Below are 19,276 nucleotides of genomic sequence, written 5' to 3'. Positions count from 1 at the left end.
AGACATTCATAGCTTTATTTTATTTATTTATTTATTTAAAGTAAACTCTACCTTCACTTTGGGGCTCTAACTCACAACCTGGGATCAAGAGTAGAGCCAGCCAGGTGCCCTGACATTCATAGCTTTAAATTAATGTCAAATGAAAAAAAAAATGGAAATGAACCTTGCACTTATGACACTAGAAAGAGAACCAAGAATAAGCCCCAGTAAATAAGGAAGAGGGAGTCAATGACTTGAACAAAAATTGAAAGAGAAAAAAAAATGTAAATGGTATCTAAGTGTTAATTTTGTGTTGGGGGAGGAGGAAGGATGGGAAGTAACTTGATAAAGGATAAACCTGTAGCTATTTTAGCTGGGAAAAAATGAGAAAAAAATTTATAGCCTTAGAGCAGGAAATATTATAACGATATACCTCTGGTAATAATTTAGAAATTAATCAGCAAAATAGAAACATTCCCAGAAAAATATAAATGTTTTCCTTCAAAAGACATAGAAAATCTTGGAAGTTAATAATCATAGGAAAGATGAAAAAATATGAATTACTGGCCCTCAATTATAGGAAAGTGTTTTTACACTACCATGGAATTCTCCTTTACTGTTACAGAACGTAAAGCTGTATTGAAGCATTCTTTTTAAAATTTGAAGGCCAACATAACCCATAACAGATACTGATCAGAATAGTGGGACAAAAAGAAAAGAAAATTATAGGCTAATGTCATTCATAAATATACATAAGAACCCAGTGAACTGCCCCCCCCCCAAAGTCTATGATAACCAAATGGAATTCATTTCAAGAATGTAGGAGTAAGGGGCAACTGGGTGGCTCAGTCAGTTAAGCGTCTGCCTTAGGCTCAGGTCATGTCATGATCCTGGGGTCCTGGGATTGAGTCCAGAGTTGGGCTCCCTGCTCAGCAGGGAGTCTGCTTCTCCCTCTGCTCCTCCCCCCAGCTTGTGTGCTCTCTCTCTCTCTCTGCTCTCTCTCTCTCTCAAATAAATAAAATAAAGAATGTAAGAATAATATACCATTTCAGATTCCTTTAATAGATTTTATCATTGCTAGATGAGCAATTTAATGAAATTTTAATATTCATGAAAATGCTAACTAAATTAGGAATGCATATAATTATTTAATATGCTAAATGTTTTTTCAAAATAATGTCTAGTGTTATACTTAACAGTATGATAGTAGTTATTCTTAAGGACAAGATAAAAAAATACTACTTTTTTGTCATTTTTATATGGTTCTTGAAATTTGTCAATACAATGTGACAAGATGAGCTTTAAGTATTGGAAAGGCGGAATGAAAATCATTTTTTCACAGTTATATAATATTCTGAATGCAAAACCCAAGTGAATCATGGGATAGCCAATTAAAAAAGCTATGTAAAGATCTTATTTCTAGTTCCTAATAGTATAGAAATTCTGTTTCCTAGGAACAAATCTAGTAAGATGTGAAATCTTTGTGGATAAATTGTGGAACACCAAAGGACTAAAAGAAGGACTGAATAAATGGAGAGCTGTTCCTTGTTGTGAATGCTTGATGTTGTAAAGATACCAGTTTTCCTCAGACACATCTATAATTTCAGTGAAAATGCACTCCAAATCCAAAGCAGGTTCATCCTAAAATTCATTTGTAAATGAGCATGTGTTCAAGAATAGCCAAAATAATTTTGAAGAACAACAAGTTGGAAAGACTTGCCCTACCACACATAGCAAAGTTACTAAAATGTTGTGGCAAGGATAGGTAATTAGATCAGTGAACCTGATATAAACCAATATAAGCTCAGAAACTTGATATAAACCAAAATAAGGAAACTTGTTATAAAGGTGGTGGTCTTAATCAGTAGGAAAAGGTGAACTCTTGAACAAGGAGGGTCAGTACATCCATTGATTGTCCATATGGGGAAAAAAATGAAATTTCATTCCCCACTTCATACCATATACAGAAATTCATTATAGATGCATAATAGAGTTAAGGGCGTAAAGCCAATCTTTAAAATTTTTAGATGAAAAGATGAGCATTGTTGGGGAGTAGGGAACACAGATAATACAAATGATAAAGAAAAAGATTGAGAAATTTGACTCATAAACTTCCATACACGAAAATATACTCCATTGGAAAGAAAAGGCTTAGATTGGTGGAAGATAAAAGACATTGTTAGTTGCCTTCCTTTCTTTACAAACACAACCGTATTTTGTGCCCATTTAAAAATGGCTGGCTGTCTCCTTTGATGTCCTTCAGAAGTTGTGTGCAATAAGGGGTAAGCTAAGAATTTCTGGGAAAGCTTTGCTTTCTGAATATGGGGTCTGGTCTTTGTATTTCCTGTTTCCCCTCTTGCCTGTGATATGGGTATCAAGTTTAGAGCTGCAGCAGCTTTTTGCAATGAAGAAGTTGAAGCTACATGTTCAAGATGGCGGGCCAGGAGGATAAAAGGCTAGTTCGATGATGATCTTTTGGACTAGATGCTTCAGTCCTGAATCACCTACTCCCATACATGTAGTCAAATGAGAAAAAGACTTTGGTCTATTTTAGCCATTGTAGGTGGCTTTTTAAGGGAGGACTACTGACAATAGCCTGTTTCCTATAAGGATTAAAATCTAGGTTTTATGAACAACCCCTATACATCAATAAGAAAGACAACCTAACAGAAAAATTGAGGATAATTGTAGGCAGTTCACAGATTGGGAAACCCAAATGGCCAATAAGCATATGAATTTCATTAATAGTTAGGAAGTGCAAGTTAAAAGAGACTTTTCCATAACCATCATAATATGAATCTAAAAATATCAAGTGTTGAGGAAGATGTAGAGAAGTTATTATTTGTATTCACTTTTGGTGAGCATAGGAATTGGTACAAGCATCTTGGAGAACATTTTGGCAGTATCAGGTAAAATTGACCATACCTCACTATCCAGCATTCCACTAGATACGTACTCCATAGACTCCTGTCGAAAGTTTATTTTATGATGGAGTACTGTATAGGAGTTAAAAAGAATGATCTATATGTATGAACCACATAGAGCTACATATATGAGCATAGATAAATCTGAAAAAATTTAATCTTGAACTAAAAATGCAGAAGACTATGAATGTGGGGATAATACTTACATAAAATATGGAAGCAACATTGAAACTATGCAAAACAATGTCATCAGCTACAGCCACCAAGAGATGCACACCTTGGCAAATATTTCTACTCATCAGTGAATTTTCTGGATGCCTAAAAATTGATTTTTAAAATCCAGCCAATGTTAGTTCATTGCCTGTTTTATTCCTGACAGTGTCTTATTTACTGGGGATGTTAAAACCAGCGCTGCTCCTTGAGCAAGTGGTATAATGTTAATTTTTTTTTTTTAAGATTTTATTTACTTATTTGTCAGAAGGAGAGAGAGCACAAGCAGGGAGAGCAGCAGGCAGAGCAGGCAGAGGGAGAAGCAGGCTCTCTGCTGAGCAGGGAGCCCGATGTGGAACTTGATCCCAGGACATGACCTGAGCTGAAGGCAGACTCTTAACTGACTGAGCCACCCAGGCATCCCTATAATGTTAAATTTTTAAAGCACTTTGTAAAAATACTCATGTATGTCTTCATTTAATTATTCTAATTACTTTCTGAGATAATACGCATGCAGGATTTTTATTCATGTTCAAATTAAGTGGCAATAATTGGACCTAAGTTTCTGATTTCTAGTTCTTTTTGTAGTAGTTTTATAGCTTTTTCCAGCAAACAATTTATTGTGTAGGTGTACTTCATTTACGCAGCAGAACAAGTGATATTTTGAACAGAATTGCAGTGGCTGTCTAATTGGAGTGATCCAACGGTGAGTCTTGTTTGTTTTTTAAGTAGATGACTTACTGATTTATTGCCTTTTTTGGTTTTCAGGGTCTGGGGGTGGGGGATGGGGGCATGGAGTAAATACAGTTCTTCAACCTTGGTGTGCACTGGATGATTATCCACATTCTCCCCCCCCCCCCAAGATATTCTGCCCTTTCTCTTTCTCTTCATTACTAGATTGGTTTATTAAGGGCTATGAGCTTGTTCATTTTGTGCAGAGTGAACAAGCAGTCTGGTGGTGCTATGTGTGTATGAGGAGCTTTCCAGAACTGAATACCTGGACACAATTAGTACTGTATTGTGGCTAGAGAAGACTAGGGAGGATTTAATTAAATTAATTAATTAATGTTTTAGGGAAAGATTTTAATACTCCACAGTTAGGTATGTGCTGAAATTGGTTTTCCATTAAACTTTCAATAAGCATTCTTTTCAAACATTCTTTTCACTAGTCAGATCATTTAAAGACCCATGATTCTAACATTCCGGGGAAGGATTCCACTGGAAAAGATGTAGCAGAAAATAAGAGTAAATAGAGAAGAATCCCATTGTCTCACACAAGTATGCTAAGACAGCTGGGAAGTGATCAGTTTTCCTCGTAGAGAAGTTATTCTCTAGCACAAGCTACTGCGAATTGTTCAGGCCGTTGGCAGCAACACAGAAAACTGCCCTTCTCACCCTTTCCAGCACATGGGTGTAGACGATTCGGAGCTGGAACCTATCCTCAAGAAACTGCTGGCTTGATTGAAGCCATATGTGTAGAGGTTTTCATTCTAGACCCATGAAGGGCCTTCAGTGCCCTTGCCATCTATAAAGTAAACCACACAGAGATTCTTCAAAAACAAAAACACACAAACGAGCAAACAAAACATCCTGGCCACATTTATGGTGTGTAAATACGGATGCAGACATAACCCACTTGGTAACAAATACATCTGTGTCTTGTGAGCTCTTTATCCGTCTTACTGTACTTTTGTTTTTTTTTAACATATAGTAACTGCACAATAAATACCAATTGAATATGGGGTGGGAGTCGGCTGAGAACTGACAGAAACCGGTGCCCAAGTCTACATTTTCCAACTCTACTGCTGTTTAGAAAAGTCCAGTTATATTTTAAGATGGGTTTTCTAATGTGTGAGCAATTGAAACATGTGACAGTAGTAAAGAGAGTCCTTAGTTGCCTATTTAGCTCAAATCTGAAGTAAATTTTCCCAAGCTGATTTTTTTCTAACACGGGCCAGAAAACCCATGTGTTTGAACTTGAGTGCTTTGTCTTCTCATGCCAGACCTCTGGATAACCTTGGGGCAGCTGTTCTTCTATTGCTGTTTACTTACTCGAAAGTAAGTCGTGTGAAGATGGGGACAGCGAACTCCGGAAGGGCTTTTTCTGTTTCTCTGGTGATTGCCTAACGGCCGTTTCATGCTGGTGTTCAGCACACACTACCTCATACCTACACAGTCAGTCTCCGTCAGGGAGGCCATTTCTTCCTGCTCCTTCCATACACACTTTCTCATAAATATTAACAATTACATGTCCTTTGAAGATGCTGACAAGCTGATAAATCATACTGTGAGATCTCTTTCATATTCTGTTTTGCTTGTGGAGATGAAAGATGGTTTGGTTTATTATCAGTTAACGCAAGCAGTGAATGAAAGTGTGCTCGCAATTAGCACTTGTCCTCTGCGCCGTCAATCTATTTAAATTGGGAAGATTACCTAAAATAACAAGGTGTGCCTCTTGTACTTAGATATAGGCAAGCAAGGTTTCTGCCTACTAGACGGGTAAGGATTTTCCTTTGAATTTTAAATTTGGATTCCTCGTTCTGCCTTCCGGTCCCACCCTCGGTGTAATCTACAGGATCTATTTCGCTGCAATAATTCAGTGTATCTTTGAAAAGGAGTTCTGAACTTGAACATATTTTAAATTACTGTTAATGTAGGACCCTGAAAAAATATTCTTTGGATTATCTTTTATTAAATCAAACTAATGGGCGTGTATAATTGAATCCAGGTGCCTTTGCTTATCATTCTGGTCCCCGTGGTTTTTGGACAGTTTCGGATATCGTACCCTTCTGGAGAAGTTCCTTTGTGTCATACTGGAACTTGTTCGAGGTTACAAGTCATTTTTGGAGATAGTAACCATTCCCTGGAAAATACTGGGCTGATTTTTTTTTTTTCAGTCTGTGAATTGCGAGCTTGATTCATCAGCTTGCCTTTTGGCATCTGGTCGCCCCGGCAGGGTAGTGTCCGGCTTTATTTGGTGAGTAACTGGTGATGCTTCTTGCCAGTCAGTCTTCTTAATTTGTTGTTGTTGTTTGTTGTTGTTGTTTTAATAAATGCCCTGTCTGTGAAATTTCAAGCCAAATGGGATGAAAGGAATCCTGGTTTTCAAAGGTTCTTTAATTTTGCTTTCAAAAGGCAATTTCAGCGTTACCCGTTACAAATGAAATGTTCCAGTTGTTGAGTAACTTACCACCTCCTACCCTCACCTCCGCTTACGTATTTGAGGGAGAAAAATAGATTTGTATGCCTTAATAAAATTTGAGAGAAACTTCCACTTCATCTGTGTGGCTTGCTCAAATACCTTTATGTGATCCTTAAGATTGTGGAAAAACCCCAGATTCAAAGGGAACATTTGAGGTTATTTATTTTAAATCGAAAGGCAGATGTACCTTTTTTTTTTTTTACCTACTTATTTGAAACATGGCGAGTTGAGAATAGTGGGAAGCCAAGGACAATTAAGCGCAGGAAACGGCTTCACGTGTTGCCTATTGCCTCCTGGACGAGCTGGATAAAACAGAAACAGCTGGGATGCCAAATGCCCTGTAGAGGCCGGTGTAAAGTGTGGTGGAGCACACTTTATGAGCTGATTTCATGCAGAGCTTTGCCCACAGGTCTTTGGTGACTTGCGTTCAGTTTTCTTCACAAAAATGCAAACTATTTGGGGCCCTTGCGTATTGCTAAATGAAAAATGGTGTGCATTTGGCTCCATAAAGCAAGTAGCCTTGAGAGATGGGCCTGCCTAGAAATTGACTACATTTTTGTGGGAGAACGGGTGAAAAGGGCAGTTTCCTGTGTTGCTGCCAAAAGGTCTGAACAATTTGTAGTAGCTTGTGGCTAGAAAACAACTTCTGTGAGGCAAAAACAGCAACTTCAGACTGGCTCCGGGTATGTGTGAGAAAATGCTCTTCTTTCCTACTTGTTAGGCTTTGTAGACAGTTTAGAGAGTGAAGTTTTAAACTCCGCTGCTTACAGGGTGTTATTTTGGTTGATTTGGATAAAAACCTGGGGAATATACTTGGAGTTAGCACAAGTGGTGCATAATGTGGTACCTAAAAACAGAGAAACAAAAACCCCCCAGCATTTATAAATTTTTTCGTAACCATGGGCTTGAATGGTAATTCACTTTTCTCCTGCCTTAAAAAAGCCTTGGTAAATCTTGGCATGTAGGGTGTGTATTTTTACAGGAAATTTTTTTTTCCAGTTGACTTATTGGAAGTGTTTTCTTCATTTTGGCAGTGTGAGAAGTATGTGTATAAAATATGTGTACGAACCTGTTGGTAATTGCGGCGGAGGTAGTACTTACAGCATACCACGCACCGTGCGAGTGTCCTCGTACTGGTTACGTCGTTTACTGCTCTGGATTAGAGAAATAGCCTAGGCAGGGCTGTCATGTACCAGAAAATGGTTGGAGCCTATCAGATTTGAAGTCTGGTGTGTGTTCCTAATTATTTCAAAATAGGTACGGTTTCAGATATCAGATATTCATTTGGTAAATTTAAAGTCTGGTACAAGTTGTGGTGGTTGGTTGGTTTTTTTTCCTCATAGAATGGGCTTGGGTATGTGGAATGAAGGTAGACTTGATTGGTTTTTAATGTTTTCACTAATCTTTTCCCCAGTTGCGGCTTCCATCACACCTGTACCAACCGTGGCTTAAATGTTCCAGACTTCGCTTTACTTTTTTGGCCTTCGTTTTGATCTTTCTTTTCTGTTGGGGATATCTGTTAGCTTTTCATTGAGATGCAGAAAATAGCTGATTAAGACCTAACCTTTTTCTTAATATTTCGTCCTGTTTGTTAATATCACTTTCTTCTTTATCGTATATTTAATAGGTAGCCTGAGGCTCAAAATCTAGTGCTGTTGTTTTCAACTGGGGAGGGGGTGGGTGAGTGTTTTTTGTTTTTGTTTTGTTTTTTTGTCCCTTGAGGAACATTTGGTAATGTTTGGAGACATTTGTGATTGCCATGACTTGAGGGTATGCTACTAGCATCTAGTGCGGAGAGACTAGGGTTGCGCTAAACATCTTACGATACACAGTACAGCACCTCACAGCAAAGAATTGCCAGGGACACCTGGGTGGCTCATTCGGTTAAGCGTCTGCTTCTGCTCAGGTCGTGATCCCGGGGTCCTGGGATGGAGCCCCTAGTCGGGCTCCCTGCTCAGCGGGGAGTCTGCTTCTCCCTCTGCCTGCTGCTCTGCCTGCTGCTCTGCCTGCTTATGCTCTCTCTCTCTGACAAATAAATAAAATCTTAAAAAAAAAAAAAATTACCTGGCCAAAATGTCCATCGTGCAGAAGTTGAAAACCTTGATGTAGCTACCATAGGGCACAGATGAAATCTAATTAATTAGAAGTGGTTTCTGTCTTCATGAGATTTTTTTTCATAGCAAAACAACTCCATGGTAACTAGGTAAGTTTTATTTTCTATTTGAGAGATGGAGGAAGAGGCTCTCCATCTGTCTGCTCACCCAGCGCTAAGCCACATAACACAAGTTGACCTTACATTAGAGTGTCTTTCCGCTGCTTCCTACTCTACCTTCAGCCCCCATCCTGATGGTAAGGAGGGAGGGCAGCATCACACCTTTGAAGTATTATCTGCCATTATCTTCATCACGATAAATGGACTGCCTGTTACCAATGGTACAGGAACTACCTTGGTTTGGGGTGGGAGAGAAGCGAAAGAATAAAAGGGATTACCCACCAAAGTTTTGACTGGGATGAAGCTGCTAGCGTGCCTCTCATAATTATATTGAGTACCAGAGTGTGCAGTTGTGAGTGCTCTAGGTAGGTCCACACACACCTACAGGAGCAAGTGTTGATGAGCTTTGTAAACTGAACGCTAAAGTACAACGGATAAGTGGAATTTTTAGATGAGCTTAAAAAGAAGAAATCTCTAGGTTCAATGTTTATCAAATAACTACCACATTAGGGAAATTGACTTTTGTATTTTATTACCTTGTGAGTTGTTGTGCCTTATTTTTGTGATTTTGATTAAATGTTAAAAGTTGAAAGGAGTAACTTGCAGTGGTATCTTGACGCTGTTGCAAGTGCATGGAAATCTCTACCTTTCTTTGCTCCTTGATCCTTCAGAGATGGCTCCACTTTTACCTCACTCCATTCTCTGTTCTTAGGCATTTCCCCCCCCTTACCAGCTTGCTTTATGTAGGTATTTTATACAATGAATTTGTCATCATTGGCTTTCTCCATGTGTCACTTACTAGGTTATGATGTCCTAGCACAGTGCTGGGTACATAGTGACCCTTTTTTCCCTAAATGTTGAATGACTAAATGGTGGTGGAGGAGGAGAAGCAATTTACCAACCTTAAAATCAAAGGAGGAAATGGTAGGTGTTTAAAAGTCAAAGTGTAATGGGGAAGGAGTGTAAGTAAGCGAAGGTAGGGATTGTTATATTAGCTGGACCATTGTGCACTTTTTTTTTTCTCATTCTGCATGACTGAGGCTGGTAGGCTAGCCCATGGCCTTGGCCACCTACGGATGGCAGGTCCAAGTGGTGTCTGTGTCCTCTTCCTGAGGTTCCTTCAAGCCTAATTATCTTCTCGCTCTGGAGGGCTTGTGTTCTCTGCCTGTGCTGGAATATAGTCTGCCTGTTTGCTGGCAGTGTGATTTCAGTCTAGATTTCTCAACTGTGTGAGTCGTGTGTGTTCCCTCCCTCCAGGAAGAACTGTATTTTAAAGTGATAGAAATGACTCCCGAGGTCCTGCGGTGATTTCGCTGTAACACCGCTCCTATCTGGTACGTTAAATTCTGGCCTTGACCTCTTAGGGCCTCCTTAGGCACATTATGTTTCCTTAGCTTTCCTTCTCTTGGCCCTTGAATTCAAGAGACACAACTTCCTTTTACCCTGGGATTTTTTAATGTGCATTAATGTCACCATTAGTGGCCTGGGTTAGAGTAAATAGCAACTCTATAATGTGTGTGTCTTGTTTTTCTGTTGAATTATGTGAAAGCATTTATTAGACATTTTGATTCAAAATAGAGATAATTATGGGAAAAGCTTTCTTTCAGTAAAAGGCCCACTAGCAGGGCATCTGTACTTATCACTGTGGCCATGCCATTGGACTTGTCCCTTGCAAATTGAACATGCTTGATCGCACAGGTGTTTGCATGGTTGAACAAATTATATTTGGACAATACACTGTTATGCCTGTCAGTGATTAGAGGGGCAGGGCGTAGCTGCACATGGACTACTTTGGTAAGAGAATTAAAGAGGATATTGGGAAACATTTTCCAAAAAAGAAAACACTTCTGAGAGTAAATATACTTTTTCTTTTATTCTTTAGTGGCTAAATGCTCTTAAACTTATTGGAAGTCAGCCTTGTACTGCAAAGTCTTTTTTTTTTTAATCTAGTAACTTTTATTTATAACTTTGAGATCGTTAAGCAATATCAGGTTTTCCTTATTGGAGGACAGCTGTAGCTAGATTGTGCCTGATCCCATAGGAAGATCCAGTTTCCAGTGTCCTATATTTTTCGTCTACAGTGTTTTTTTGTTTTGTTTTTTTGTTTTTGTTTTTTGGCTTTTTGCCCAGGTGTGAAATCTGTGTCCAGGAGAGTGGAAGTGTAGGGTGGGTTGATGAGGGAACTGTCCTAGGATTTCTGGAAATATTGGAGTCCGGTTAAAGTCTGTGGCTGTGAATTTGAGAAAAATCACCAGAGCTATTTTTGTTTTTGCTGAATGGGTGCAAGTAAGGCCCGAGTTAGGTGGAACAGGCTGGAGGATAGGGCAACAGAGAATTGCTGGAGTTGGGGTTCAAGAGGGATTGAGCTAGAAAGATGGAAGATAATCAAAGGTGGAGAGGCAGGAAATTAAGATAATGGTAGGATTATAGGTCTAGGGCAGGATTTTTCAAGAAATCCTTTTAGAAGGCTAGGACTGGCATTTAGAATATGAAAAAGAATAAGCACCATGAGAGTCAGGGTCTTATCTAGCCTATGCAGAGTTTTTACATGAATTTAAAAAAAGGTTCCCTCTTTGGGAAAGGTTTTCAATTAGCAGTAATCATGTTTCGGATCAGCCTCACGGGCCATGATACTGCCCCTGCACAAATCGTCCCCTTTGGGAGAGGGAAGAAGAGGGGCAGTGGCAGGAGAGAGGTGCCCTTTTTTTCTGGCTGAGGAAATCCACTGGCAGAAGGCTCACTGAACCCAGGGGTGGGGGCTGGATTTAGCACATAGTTGTTTGAAAACTTTGTTTCCATTAAAACTGGGTGTGTTTACATTGTATTTGCAAACTGGGTTGGAGGGAAGGAAAATATTTTACTCTGGGTCACATTTGGAAATTTGAAAGCCAGTGCTTGGGGTATGACTGTGGGAATGTGTAACTAAGATGGTGAGGGGGACGGGATCATTGGGAATTGCGCGCGCACACACATACACACAGACACAGACACACACACACGCATACACACACACATACACACACAGACACTGTGCCTTATAAAAAGGAGTAGGAGTATGGTAATAAAAATGATTTCGATTTGGAATGCTTTATACATGTGAAGGTTTGGGATTCAGCTCCCATCTTCCCTAGTAACTTGAAACCTTGTGGGGGGGTGGAGAGAAGTGTGGCTCAGATACGGGGTGATCTCTGGCTCAACACTGGGTCTCTGCAGCTTCACTGTCAGACTGCGATTAGGGAAGTACCAGAGTTTGGGTCATGGCTAAGATCTTTTAAAAGCTAGGCAGTGAGGAGAGGAGGCGTTTGGTGTGCTTTGGGTCCCAGGGAGAGAGCTTTCTGCGTTTTTCCCAGTGATGCGTCGACTGTAGAACACATAGTTGGTAATAGTTGAAAATCAATTTTTAGAGGATTTTATAAAAAAATCCTCTTTATAAAAAATCAAGTAGATGCAGTCTTGGGATTTGCAAGATTTAAGTTCTAGCGTCTTCCTCCTGCTGTGTTCATGATTTTTTAAACATGAAGAAATATTAGCATTAGCATCTGAGTGAGATTTTGGCTTTGGCTTTAGAACAGAAGTGAAAACACACACATATTTAGACTTTCCTCGGCCACCTCCCCATTGTTAGGAGTAGTAAAACCCTGGTAGTAAGTTGTGAGAGGTCTGTGTTGCTTTCTAGACGGAACCTGGGAGGTGGAGAGTCTAGTTTCCCTTTATATTGGATCATCTTGGTCAGGCGTTGGCAGTGGGAAGGAAGCACGAGGCTACATTCTGTGGCTCTTAAAATGGGAGGGAAAGGTGACCAGTCCGTGGTGGGTTGGGGAGTTAGGAGATTGGGTGGAGGTCCAGGTTCCTGTAGCACTTTACCCCCTGTCGCCCTGAGTTCTTACCCCAAGCTCGTGTCCGTTACCCCATCTCTGGGTGGGGCCCCTCGCTGGAAGAGAGGCAGGATAGGGATTCTTCCTTGTTTTCTACTGTGAATGGAGGGTGGCAGAAAGGGTCATCTCTCACCCATTCTTTCTGGGGAGCAAATGTGTTGTAATTAAAACTCCTTGTGTATTTTCCTAGAAGTGTTAAAATTTGCCATTAAATTTTCAAGTACTGTCAGGTGCATTATAGATTCATTGGATCTTAAGTAAACTCGAGGAGTTAGTATTCCGTTTAATGACTGTTACTGTGGGGCAAGACAATAAATAGCTAACATTAGCTTAGTGTTTATGTTAAAAACCATCATTCCGCCAACAGTATTTTATTTTTATCTGTACGAATAGCCATGCATTGTGTTTTCCTAGCCTCATTTTATAGAATGAGGATTGATTGAGGCTTGCCTCTCAATTTTATTTTATTTCATTTTATTTTATTTTTTAAAGATTTTACTTTTAAATGCTCTGTACACCCAAGGTGGGGCTCAAACTCACAACCCTGAGATTGAGTCATGTGCTCCACTGACCGAGCCAGTGAGGAGCCCCAGGATTTCACTTTTGACATCTGGCCTCATTCCCCGCTGTGCCCACCCCTTTTGCAACCAAGTCATCACTTCATTTGGGGTTGGGATGTATGTGTGGTTCTTTCCTTCAGTCGGGCCTGTTGCGAGTCGGGAGTCCCTAAACCCTGCCTATAGACAGGAGTGCAGAGTTCGTCCTTTTTAGGCCTGCCGGATGCTAAATACAGTTTAGAGCAGCTAAGTTTAGCTTTCCAAAGATGGTCCTGACAGTATTTGATGCCATGCTCTACAGAATGTTTAAAGCTGAAAAGTTGCAAGTATAGGGCTTCCTAAGAAGAGCTGTCAAGTGTGAGTAAGGTTTTCTAGGGCTAGGAAGGACTGTGTTTTTGTGAAGTAGGGTAAGGCGGGCTTGGGGATCCTCACCACACCTTGTTTTCTAGAGAGCCTTCAGAGCCATGGCTGGTGATGACCTCACCTCCACAGGTGCCACATCATTCTTTTTTCCTACGTAGCCTGCCCCGTCCCGCTCCTCCCTTCTTACAAAGAATACTTAGGGACTACTGTGAGGTTTTGTTGTGAAAATAAGTATGAAATTCAGTTCTCTCTCTGTGTGTGTGTGTGTGTGTGTCTATAGAGGTAGCAAGATGAGAATACAGTGCTTTCTGAGAAGCAGACAGTCCCAGAAATTCCAGTTTTAGGTTACTTGTGTTCAATCACTCCCAAGAGATTTTTAAGGGGAAGGGTGGGGACAGAGGAGGGGATTCAGACTAGATGAGAAAAATAGCTGTGGAAGAACAAAGTTGAGCGTTTACACCCCTCAGCTGCCCCCCCAGTTGAGGACTGGATTATAGTGTTTCTAAGAGAACTCTGATTTCTGGCATATTTCATAGAGGCTGAAGAGCTTGGATTCCAAATGTTAAGCTTAGATTCAAGGGATTGGATCTTTTTAATGATAAACTTACATGTTTGTTGAATAAAATTTGGAATACAGAGAACCATAAATAATAAAAGCTTGATTCTCACTTTTAGCCGTAATCACTTAGTATTGTGTTTATCCTTGCACCCTCCTCCTAGCTTATAGAATAAAGACTTCAGGGCTCATACTGTATATTTGGATTTGATATCTGTTTTCATCCAAGCTTCATTTTGTGTGCAGTTTGCCATGCCAAGTAGTTTTTTTTTAACGTAGAATTTTAGAACTGTAAGGCACTTTAAGAGAGAACTCATCTTTCCTCCATTTTCTAGATGAGGAAATTTAGAAAAGTGAAGTTAAGTGACTTGCTCAAAATTGTTTCTCTCAGTGCTGGAATCGGAACTGGTTCCACCCATTCCCATTTACTTCTCACTGTACCCAGCTGCCTATGTCACTTTATTTACCAGGGAGAATTTGTGAGGTATTATCCTGTAGGATACGTTAGAGATCATTGCCCTAGATCATTAAATCCATCTAACTTTAACTCTGAATATGAAAAAAATAAAACCTTGAAACTACCCAAACACACCTGTGTAGCTAATTTGCCCCAGGTACTTTGGAGAAGTTTGAAAACCATTATGATATGGCTGAATTGCTGCTATTTTAGGGTTATTTGAGGTGAACCTGAGAGGAGTGGAGGTTAAAAATGTAGGCTTTACATTTAGAATAAACATCCGTGTATTTGAAGCTTTTTCATTTCCTCCATGTTAAAACCAGTAAGTCTCTTAAAACTTCTTAGTGGCTTTGCCAAACGATTAATTAATTTCTTCTAGTCTGGAATAGATTTGCTTTCTTCTGAATTCCCATAGGAATTCTTAGCGGCATCATTCCGTTGGCAATTGCTCACTCTGTCTTACGGCTTTTCTTCTGTTTGTCTTGACATTCGAGTGTTTGATGAATGGTAACTTTTCCTGGGGTTTTGAGTGTGAGAGTCTAGTTTATCAGCTCCTCAAGGATGGGGAGGTTGTCCTGTCGTTCCCCTTCCTCCCTGCCTCTCTCTTTGCCCTCCTTTTTTGCTGTGTCTTCACAGTTCTAGCAGAGTACCTGCTAGGCTCGCACTGTTATTACTCAAACTTGTTAAAAAGGTGCCGAGCACATTTAGGGCAAAGTTGGGCACGTGGCCTCTTCTTTTACCTCTGTGAACTATTAGTCATGCTAGCACCATCAATTGCCGGAATATCTCTACAGAAGAAACAAGTCTAGCATGATTTGCTATCAGACTCACCCTCACCTCTGTTTGACCTTGGTCGATCTAGAACAAACCAAAACAGCTAAAGTGACTTTAGTGAACTTGGAGGGATGTCTAAAAAAAACAGGTGATGGAGAATCCTCTGTTTTTGTTTTTCTTGGAAAAACTCCTCCACAGGAAGTCTCCAGCAAATTCTGCATCTTGAAGACTTAATAATTTTGTACATCTTGGCTTTCTGCATCTTAAGGGAAGAATTGAAGGCAGAATGAAAGGCATGAAGAAATTGAGTGTAGAAAATCTGAGAAATAGGGAGTGGGGAAGAAAGGAAATAATTACTAGGATATATTTGTAGGTGGGGGCACGAGGACAGAAGAAAGAATGGAAAGAGATCAAGAAATAAGGATAAATAGCCAAATATTAGGGTGGGGACAGAATCTGAATGTCATTTGGCAAAACTGATTGTACTTTTGGTGCTTTTCCAGAAGTTTTTCAAATGATTGGGGTGGGTGGGGTACTTGACTAGAGATGACAGCCTAAGTGCTAGTGAAATAGGATGGACGTAGCCTGAGCAGCTAAAGTAGGAAGACACAGAATTAAAAAAAAAAAAAAAATTCTTTCCTGACGGTGCTCTGCATTTATGATACTGTACTTAATTTATTCTCTAGTGTACCAAGAAGTTTAATTTGGTATAATATAAAGAATCTCCTTTTTGATCAGCGACTTGCTTGTCTCCTGACTTGTTCACTATAGAAAAGTGTCAGGACAGAGAAGATGTCATGCAAAAGGAGACCCATTTCAGGAGCTGCACTGGAAAGCAGCCACACCACCTTATGGACCAAGGACCCCGTGTGCGATGAGTGTGCGTGTGCACTGATGTCTGCTCTTGTCCCTTAAATGCGTAGTTGCAATGTGCTTGTGCAGTTTCATGTGTTGCTTGAGTGTGAGCTTATTTCTCTTGGAGTCTTTTTTTTTTTTAATTTAAGTAATGATGGTTCCTCATACCCTCTAGGCCTTTTGGAATTATTTTCCACCTGTTTGGTTCTGCAAAAGGAGTAAAATAACCTGGGAATTTTATGATTGGATAAGGAATTCTGCTTCCTGAAGAGACTTATATTTACTGTTGGGTTCTAGTACCCGTCGTATTATTGCCTGCCCTGGACTGGGCCCCCTGTGACATAAGCGTTAGGAACTGAATTGTGTCAGCACTGCGACTTAAGGCGTTTATCCTAATCCAGGTGTCCTTGGATTGTGCGGTGCCAATGAGCAAGGTGCTAGGCTGATTGCAGACCTGGGCTGCAGGTGTGAATTCTGAAGAGCTCTGTGATTACCCAGTGAAAGCATTACCGGTAAATGTGAGTTGGTGCTTTTGTTTGGATGCTCTGTTTTGACCGCGTGAGAGGTATTTGTGTTATTTATAATGCCATTCTCCTAGAAGGGAGCGAGTATCCGTGAATTCTGTCTGCTCAGGGTGCTGTCAGGCAGAAGTAAGGACAGAGTGATGACCAGTGAGGAACCAGCGCAGATCTGGTCCACGTTTGGGTGTGCGGTAGGTATTTGGGTTGGCCGCTTTCCTGGAAGACAAGCTTCCATTGTATTTATACAGCTATATTCTAAAAGTTCTGTGTAACCGTTACACAATTTTGTGTGTGTGTTCCAGAAGCATAAAGTAGTGAATTTCTTGTCTGAGGTCTCAGTTCTGATTGCCACAGCTGCTGCTTTTCTGGACAGGTGCCCCTTCTCTTTTCCAGCCATTCCTCGTCCCCGCTTTCTGCTGTGATTTCTGTACCAACTGGAGCGGTGAAAGGAAGATCCTCCGTGCTTTCATCAGATAAATGCTGTGCACGAAGGAGAGATTATAGTAATGCCCGTGGCTGTTGTTTTTTTAACTACTCGACAGTTTCATACTGTTTTTACACCTGTGGGGAGTTGGAAGCTCAGCAGTGTGAGGTGCGTTGGGAGAAGATATCAAGAGGAAAGTGTGTTTGGGGAAAAATAAGCTTTTTAGAAAGTGCTGAGGGGCAAATTCGTTCAGAAACATGAGCTCATCACCTGGTTGATTTAACAGATTAATGCAGATGAGAACTACATGGCAGATATCCTTTGCCAAGAGGTTAGGTTTCTGCCTCTGCTCAGGACATTCTAAAAGGACCCTTCAATCATTTCGCTCCATTTAAAATTTCTTAGATTCTCTAGTATCTGTGATGTGAAGTTGGCTTAATTTTTTCAGTCCCTCCCATATCTAAAATTATATGGTTCAGGAGAACTGCGTGTTCCAAAATATATTGTCGTAAGACTTACTTGAAACCACTTTTATTTATTTTTTTCTTAGAATTTAATACCCTTTTTGAAGATAATGGCCCTTTAGGTCAGTCTTAATCCATGACAACCAGTCATGCAGACTGAAGGTAGTAAATCCCACACTCCTCATGCTTTACTAATACGAATCTTAAAAGATGGTCTGAGATTTCTCATAAATGTGCCAAAATAATATTCCATTAGAGTGTTGTTTAATATTAGGCCTTCTTTATTGAATCGTTAAGGTGATTATGTTGGATAACAGAAAAACAAGTTTATGATACCTGGAATTGTTTGAAAAAATAGGTGCTTGAGTTTCTTAAAAGTATTTTCTTACAACCTCATTTCTTTCTACGCAAGCATACTAAGTGTAACTGTGCATAGGGGTGTGTTTTTTGCTGTGAAGGGTACAGAGAGGGGTAACAGATGTATTCGGTAGGTGAGCTGTGGGCATAGGGCCTGGCCTGTGGAGAAGTGCTGAGGGAAGAGGGGGAGCGAGGGGAGGCATTGAGCTGGGAGTGGTGGGGTGGCTTTTGGCAAGGTCCTAGCATGGGAGCTGGTAGGGGAGATGACAGGCGGCCTCCAGCCTGCTGACTTTTGAGAAGAGGCCAGCGGTGTGAGCCTGCAGATTGGAGTAGATTTTCCTCAACAGTAGAATTCCTCATGGGCAGACCTGGGCAGAGAGGTTGGAAAGGAGGCACTAGCCAGAGCCTGGAGGACTCTACGTTCCACGTGGAAGAATTCGGGTTTTCTTTCTGTAGTTACTGAGGTTGTCCAAACAGATGAATCAGGTGTGATCAGAACCGGAGTTGAGGAAGATTAGTGGGGTAGAGATTCAAAGTAGGGCTAACAATTGATGAAAAAGAAATTGTTATGAGAAAAATGTCCCCATTGGTCACATATTTACTGGTTCTGCTTATTTTAATCAGAGTCTGCTGTTTATCATTAAAACTGTTTTTCCACAATATAAAAGTCTTCAAATTGTTGTCTAGGATACTGTCTCCTGCAGATAAAGTACATACACTTCAAGTAGAAGAGGAACAATCAGCGTAGGGTCCTGATTATGATCTTTCTTCATCCAGTATGTTCAGATACTCACTTTATGTAATTAATCCTGGTCCTTGGCATTCTGGTGGGTTTCTTTTTTTTTTTTCTTTTCCCCCCTGAAGATGTTTCTTAAGCCCTTCTCTTAATAGTGTTTTGAAAATGTTACTTGGTTGATTAAAAGTGGGTCTATCCCGATATCCCCCACCCCCAATTTATTAAGCTGCTAGTTCCATCTATTTTAGGAAAGTTCTTGGACAATTGTTTGTCTTTAATCCTTGTGGCTATTATTTGATGTTGATAGTCTCGCAATTTAAAGTATAAAAGTGTCTTGGGAAGAAAGTCAAAGTCCTAGGTAATAGGAAGAGAGTTGGAATTGCGTGACACTGAGTCACTTTCCTTATCTGTAAGACGGAGGCATTGATACTACATTTCTGAGTGGTCACGAGAAATGAAATGATCTGTGTGGATTGTTCAGCAGAACGCCGGCATGGATTGTTTCTAAGCTGCCTTTGGCACAGCGTGAATTATAGAAACACAGTGTGTATGAACCTAAAAATCGTAGTTGATTTGGTTGGTGAGAGAAGTACTTTTATGTTCGCAGTTTTGGAGTTGTAATTTTTCTTCTCACATTTAATATTTGAAATTGCCCAGTTTTTGAAACAGTAAGGACTCTTAGTTTTGTGTGCTACGAGTGAAACTTGCATCCTCAATACTTTCTTTTAATTCTTCCCGACAGACTGTCATTCTACTGGTTCAGTTCTGTTTTGTGTTAATTTTTATTGCCTCCCCCCCCCCCCCCCCCCC

General features: G+C 40.3%; 1 protein-coding gene and 1 pseudogene across 13 annotated transcripts in view; one reads left to right on the top strand and one right to left on the bottom strand.

Moving 5' to 3' along the window:
- EPB41L2 (erythrocyte membrane protein band 4.1 like 2) overlaps positions 1 to 19,276 on the top strand; it is a 209,009-nt gene that overhangs the window by 39,901 nt on the left and 149,832 nt on the right. Inside the window, exon 2 of one of the 13 annotated variants that reach the window (XM_034669142.1) lies at positions 6,011 to 6,090. The exons of 10 other annotated variants lie outside the window; for them this stretch is intronic. The gene's annotated coding sequence lies outside the window, so the exon portion shown is untranslated. Of the gene's footprint in view, positions 1 to 6,010; positions 6,091 to 6,897; positions 6,999 to 16,365; positions 16,483 to 19,276 lie in introns of those variants that run through there. 2 more of the 13 variants (XM_034669141.1, XM_034669144.1) reach the window with 2 other exon arrangements.
- Positions 11,052 to 11,178, bottom strand: LOC117804278 (annotated as a pseudogene).

The sequence above is a fragment of the Ailuropoda melanoleuca genome, chromosome 10 (assembly GCF_002007445.2).
Source record: "Ailuropoda melanoleuca isolate Jingjing chromosome 10, ASM200744v2, whole genome shotgun sequence".
In the NCBI taxonomy this organism is placed as follows: Eukaryota; Metazoa; Chordata; class Mammalia; order Carnivora; family Ursidae; genus Ailuropoda; species Ailuropoda melanoleuca.
The sequence above is the reverse complement of the archived record's forward strand: the minus strand, read 5'-3'. Positions and strand labels throughout refer to the sequence as shown.